At 47.9% G+C, this 6,734-nt stretch overlaps 1 protein-coding gene across 1 annotated transcript in view; it reads left to right on the forward strand.

Annotated features, from left to right (window-relative positions):
• Positions 1-6: 6 nt before the first annotated feature.
• ANKRD27 (ankyrin repeat domain 27) overlaps positions 7-6,734 on the forward strand; it is a 69,424-nt gene continuing 62,696 nt past the window's right edge. The window contains 1 exon segment of the mRNA XM_006762174.2: positions 7-150. The gene's annotated coding sequence lies outside the window, so the exon portion shown is untranslated.

A 6,734-nucleotide genomic window follows, 5' to 3' on the forward strand; every position in this document is an offset into this window, starting at 1 on the left:
CCCCACTGCGGCCCCGGGTCGGGCCGCTGGCACCCTCCTCATGGCCCCAGACCAGCTCCGCGCTGCAGTGCTGTGGACGGAGCCAGCTGGGGACTCGCGACGTGCGCCGGGCGCGTTAGCTGCCTCCGGTCCCCTCGTCCATCCTCCCAGGTACGCTCAAGTCACACGCTGAGTCTCTGTACTGCCCTGGCCTCCACGGTGGCCCCCTGCGAAGCCCGGGTTGCGGTCCCCATCCTCCTGTGGTACCCTAACCCGCGGGCTGCGCGCTCCGCCTTAGCCCCTGCCAAGGATGGCTGGGTCGTGTTTCTTAGGATCCACCCACCCCGCCCGTCCTCGCGGGATGCTTCCATCCCCTGGACAAGGGATAGGCGGGGCCCCGCGCGGGGAGGTCACGTGTAGGTCCCCTGTCTCTCCCTCCTCCTCACCCCATTGCAGTTCTGGAATAATAGCGCTTCGCATATCTAACCTCTATTTAACGGATGGGGAAAACTGAGGCCCAAGTAAAAAAAAAGGGAGGGGGGCTGAGTCACTCTACATCCATGCAAGTGAAGGGCCCCTAAAACCTACAGATCATGACTCCCAGCCCCTCCCGGCGACGGCAGTGGTGTACTTCATAGGCCTGGGCACCTCCGTCCTCCAAAGCTAGCAGTAAAGGGCGACACATGAAGCGGTTTGGCTCCTGGGTCACCTATCTCAATCCAGCTCGCTTTCCAGAGACCAAGGTTGGACCCCTTCCCGTGACAGCGTTGCTCGCGACCCCGCCCTCTCCCGTTCTGGGCACGCGCAGTGGGCAGCTCGGGGCTCGCTGGCCTGAGGAGGAAGCGCAGTCTTACAACAAATATGAGATCAGAGGATTCTGCTTATATTGAATGGTTAGTAAAATTTGGAGATTGCAAACTTGATGCCAGTTTTCATTTAGGAATGGATATTGTTAAAATCCCCTGTGAACTGATTTGTAATTGATCTATTATTGAAGCAACCTTTGGAAATACTATATCTATAGATAATATTAAAAATATATCTAAATGTGCAATTCTTTGTCCAGAAACTATGTAGCCTTTTAAGTAAGTGTCCTCTCTCCTGTCTGCTCCCGTGCTTCCCTCCCCTCGGGACGACTGCGCTCGGGGCCCGGAGGCCGGAGGAGGCCGGAGCTGGAAACTACTCTTTCCGCCGCCAGCGCCCCACGGCGCCCCTGGCACGGAAGGTGGCTCAAATGTGGGGGTGGGGGTGGGCTGGGGAAGAATGCGTCCTCTGACCCCCGCGGCGCTGGGATGGGCCTGCGAGTCCGGAGTCTCCGGAGTTCAGAGTTGCGGGCAGTGGGCGGGACCGTAGCTCCTGGGCTGAGTGGCCTCCTGGGTTTGCTGGCGGCCTGGGCCGGGAAGGTGGAGAGAAGGCTGTGAGTGGCTGTCCAGGGCCTCGGGCCAGACTCTTGGGGTCCCCGGGTAGGGGGTGATGAGGACACGGGGGAGGGAATGAGGGAGCCCCTGCCAACCTGCCTCTCGCGGAGCAGGGTCTCCTCGACCTGCTAGGTAAAGATTACCCCAGGAAGATTCTTCAGCACCAAGAGATATTCCGGACACTGGGTCTGCTCAGTTCTTTTTGTTAGAAATGGACAGCCTACACGTTCTAGTGCTAGGCCGTGCCCCTCTGGATGCCCCTCGAGATGCTGGGGACCTGGGCACTTGGGGCCCTTGCTGGGTCACCGGAGCAGGTGTCAAGTCTAATTGAGGATTTAGGACATTCAAGAAACGAGGGGTAGCACACAGTCACACTAGCGTTAGAGAAGAGCAGGGGATATTGGCGTTTCTAGGTCACCTCTCTGGTCCTGGTGTTGAGGCACTTTGGAGGGTCCAGAGGGCTGGGCCTCAGGGCTTGCTCTCACTCAGCAGACTGTCCTTTAGTTCATTGATTCAGTGGCCATTTGTGGTGAGGGCTCAGGTTCTCTCCCCTTGGCCATTCTTTGCCAAGGAGGGTCTCAGCCATCCACCTGCCAAATGAATGCCTTGACAGAGGAAGAGTAGTTTTCAGGACAAAATGGTAGAAGGAGGGAGAACCCATCTCTTTGGGGAGTTGTGGGGACAGCAGAAGATGAGGCTGCAGAGATGAGTGGGAGGTCAGGTATAAGAGGCCCTTCATGCCAACCAGAGGAGTTAAGAGTTCATCTCGTAGGGAGTGGAGAGGAAGTCATTGTGGAATCCTGCACAGACCTGTGTTGGAAAGATCACTGTGGTCTTTGCTGTGAACAAGTTTGAGTGACATCAGCAGGCAAAACCTGTAGGCCTCCAAGGCAAAAGTGCAGTATGAGAGCCAGAACAGATACTTCTGACTAGCCCTGTGGCAAGAAAGCAGTTGGGGCTGTGAAGTTGGGTAGACACTGGCTTGTCACCTGAAATAATCCTGTAGGGCAGTGTTTCTGGGGGAGTGAGCTGTAGTATCAGCATAGGGCCTGCCCTCAGGCCTTGATTGTGGCTCCTTGGATTGTGTTGCCCTCATGAGAGCAGCTGCTGGTTCTTTGTTATTCACGTGTCTGTGCCTGTTGGTGTGTCTGTCCAGGCTTTCCCTCTGTTTATGAACTGCCAGGATTAGGTTGGTGTTCAGTAACTTCATGTTCTCCTAGAGGAGCAGAGGAATGCGACCATGTGATGATAGATACCAGACCTAGAAAAGATTTACACCTGAAGAATCCAGACCTGGTTGGTCCTGAGGTTGCTTCCACATCTGAGACACACTGAGAAGTGGCCCTTGGAGCTCCTGCCTTTCTGCCCAAGATACTGGCAGAGAGGTGGATTATGCAGGGAGGTGACTGCACCTGCAACTCCAGGAGCAGGGTGATGGAGTGGCATTCTGTGGAGCGGTTGTGCTCCTCCAACCTTTCCTGCTCCCTTGATGGTCACACCCCTTTCCAACCATAAGGACTTCTCTCCCTCTGTGACCCTCCACAGTCCAGCTGTCACTGTGTTTAGCCAGCTCTAAGGAAACGGTTTGTTTCTGTTTTTTAGCCAATGGCTGCCTAGGGCCAGCCCTTCCCCCTCCCCTGGGTATGGGCAGTGGATTTCCAGCTCCAGTGAGAGATGATTCCTCCCTGAGAGCTTAAGCTTCCTCTAACACCCCACTATTATTTTGTTCAAGTGGGAGAACAATTAACATGCCTACAGTGAGCTAAGTAAGCCAGGTGCAGGCTGGGTGCTTCAAAGGGGAGCTTTGAGAAAAATATGTATGAGATCCATAAACATTAAGGCCAGAAGGACACAAGTGACCATAACACCATACATTATATCATCAAATTGCTTCCATTTGATATTAAAATAGATGAGTAGAAAGTTTTTCCTTTTTGCCTTTTCCTCCAACTGGAGAATATTGCTCATCGGTTGGAAAATATGCCTGTTCAGGGTCCTTGGTCAGGTCTCTGGAAGGGTAGGAAGAGCCATAGCAGTGAAATTTCAGCAGGGAACGCATCTCTGGAGGTGCAGACTCTCCTACGCTGGATTCTGCTGAGCCAGACTGCACACTGTCACCAGCTGTCCCTGGCCAGCCCGAGTCCTCCAGGCTGGCAAGACGGTTGAAGACCACAAAACCACAAGTGTGCACACTGCCTCCTGAAATACCTGGTACTGGTTTGAGGCCTTGCCTGGCTGACCTGATCACAGAGTAACTTTAGATAACTCTGTTCAGGGATATTTGATCTCTAACTTTACTAGATTTTTGTAAATGATCCCATTATTTGAGCTTAGGTAGGGATGCAATTTTTAAAAAATATGTTTTTACTGATTTTTTTATAAAGAGAAGAAGGGAAAGGGAGAGAAAAAGAAACATCAATGTGAGATTGGAACATGAGTCGGCTGCCTCCTGCATGCCCCTACCAGGGATGGAGCCCAAAACCTGGGCATGTGTCCTGACCAGGAATTGAACCAGTGACCTTTTGGTGCATGGGACAACACTCAACCACCACACCAGCCAGGGCAGGGGTGCAGTTTTTTTTTTTAAAGGAGTGTTATAAGAGGACTCACTCACCTTTTTAGTTTTATAAGGAAAAATTAGTCTGACTATATCATATCTTGTTTTTCATGAGGCTTTTGTCCAAGGCATCTTTAGTTTGCTTAATATTTTAAAATATAAAACTAATTCTTGCAAGTAAACTTGTCAGGATATTAAATATTATTTTTAAGCACTTACTCCTATGTAAGAATTCAGCTCTGGCATTAAGCACCAGGTTGTTTGTGATTTATTACATATTTTTAACCCTGGGACAGAAAGGTTGAGAACAGTGCTAGACAGAGCTCTTTGAATCTCTACTCCTAGATAGAGGGTTCAGTTGTTGACAACCAGGAGGACTATGTCCAAGAGAAAGCCAATGATTTAGGACTAAAAAACACTAAACTCCATCCCATTCACCAGCAATACTTGCTAGGAGTCTTATGTGTTTACACAGTTCATGCATTTAAACTGAATATTTTGATGTGGCATTTAGGGGCCTTCTCTTACCTTGCTCTCTTACCTGCTCTGTTTGAATTATTATTATTTCTATAGATTTGTCTTCTCATCAAGTTAAAACAAATTTACTCAGGCTTCTTTTTTATTTGTTTGTTAATCCACACCCAAGGATATTTTTCCATTGATGTTTTTAGAAAGTGGAAGGGAGGGGGCAAGAGAGAGAGAAAAATATTGATATGAGACACATTGATTGGTTGCCTCCACACATGCCCTGACCAGGGCCAGGGATTGAGCCTACAACTAGGTAGGTGCCCTTCACTAAAATTGGACCTGGGACTCTTCAGTCTGCAGGCCCAAGCTCTGTCCACTGAGCCAAACCTGCTAGGGCTTTACTCAGGTTTTCTGCACCCACATGAACTTTTTCATGCCCCTACTTCTTGCCCCCAACCTCCTCCTTGCTGTTCCTGTCTCTATCTGGTCCTCACTTTTCCCAGCACTGTTCGGGGTTTGTTTTACTCCTCTGGTGCACATTCTTTGCCTCCCAGCTAGGTTATCAGTTTCTCCGTCAAAGCTAGCCCTTGTCACCTTCATCTTGGGGGCGGAGGTGTTGGTGTTCTGCCAGCATCTTGCCTGAAGAGCAGGCGTATCCCTTCGCAGATTTAGTCTGACCGTATCATATCTTGTTTTTCGTGAGGTTTTTGTCCAAGGCATCTTTACTTTTGCACTCTGCCATGTAGAGCCAACTGTGTCAGTAACATGGAAGAATTTTGTTTTCTTGTGACTGTCCCAGCAAAATTACATTATTCAGTTCTTCTGGTAAGGACTCATGAAAGGATTATCTGGGCTTGTAATAATTTAATTCAACAAATCAAATACCTAAATTGTTGCAGAGCTGTCTCGGTGATCTAGGGAGGGATTATATGTAACTGTTTTTACGCTAGGCTCTTCTTCGTAAGTGGATTTGCAGGGCCTCCTTCAGGCAGCTCCCAGGAGCTGCAGCCAGGACAGCTCTGGCCGCACCAGACTGAGGAGATTCCATGTGGGGCTTGTGTAGCTGTCAGGAGGACTTTTCCTTTGGGGAAAATGAAGTGTGGAATCCTTGCATCCATGCTCATGAAATACTAGTAACCCCTAATCCATGCATGTTTATTTTACATGATGGGTGTAGTGGTTAAAGGGGTAGGTGTTAGAATAAATTTTGACATCTGTGTGTAATCTCAAGTTAGCCAACTGAACCTGTTTCTTCATCTGTGCCATGGGGCTAATGATACCTATGTTTATTGTATTAATTATTATTAGTTACCCATAGTTGTCAGGAACATTAAAATGGGATGAGGATGTTTAGAAGTTACCACAGTGCCTGGACCAAGGATGTTCTCAAATGGTGGCTGTTTTTATCATTAACTATAATGGAGAGAGTTCATAATATACTTATGCATACTGTTCTGGTGTTTTCCCAAGGAAACATATTGGAATATTGTTACATAGTAAGAAATTTAGTTTTCACTCATATTTCATTCATCTGATTATATCAAGGATAAGTTACTTAATGCTCCTTAATAGTTGCTAGTTTTCCTTCTTTCTTTCTTTCTTTTTTTTGTTAATCCTCACCCAAGGATATTTTTTCATTGAGTTTTAGGGAGAGTAGAATGAAGGGGGAGAGACAGAGAAGAAACATCTATGTGAGAGAGACACATCAATTAGTTGGTTGCCCCCCACACATACCCCAGATCAAGCCTGCAACCGAGGTACGCGCCCTTGACCGGGATTGAACCTGGGACCCTTCAGTCCACAGGCCGACACTCTATCCACTGAACCAAACCGGCTAGGGCTAATTTTTTTCTTTTTAATGAAGAGGCGACAGGCTCAAGCTCATAACCTTTGGCAGGCAATAGTATCTAGCAAAGTTTTGAATAGTGTGAATTGTTCTTATAACTTTTAGTTTGAAGATTATCTTCTTTTTATGGGATTTGATACTGATTTTTTTCATTTAAGTATAATAAATATTCTTTTAAAAATAAATTTTAATTAAATAAAATTTTTAAAGGGAGTAGGTTTTTAAAGGAAAATGTCAAACATTAACAATAGAGCTGTTGTGTACAATGTGCAGGTTATTTATTGCAAAGGTGCCCTGCTCGGGAGAGAGGTACTACGGGAAACGGGCTGATATGTAGCCTATTAGCTGTTTGTCAAGCCATGTGCCCTGGTACCCCTTTTTAATTCTCACAGAGGGACCATGTGGGCTAGGAGTAAGTGGTGGTACATTTGTATGCAGTATGGCAAAAGTGATGAGGGAGGAATGT

This window comes from Myotis davidii, unplaced genomic scaffold, assembly GCF_000327345.1.
Source record: "Myotis davidii unplaced genomic scaffold, ASM32734v1 scaffold77, whole genome shotgun sequence".
In the NCBI taxonomy this organism is placed as follows: Eukaryota; Metazoa; Chordata; class Mammalia; order Chiroptera; family Vespertilionidae; genus Myotis; species Myotis davidii.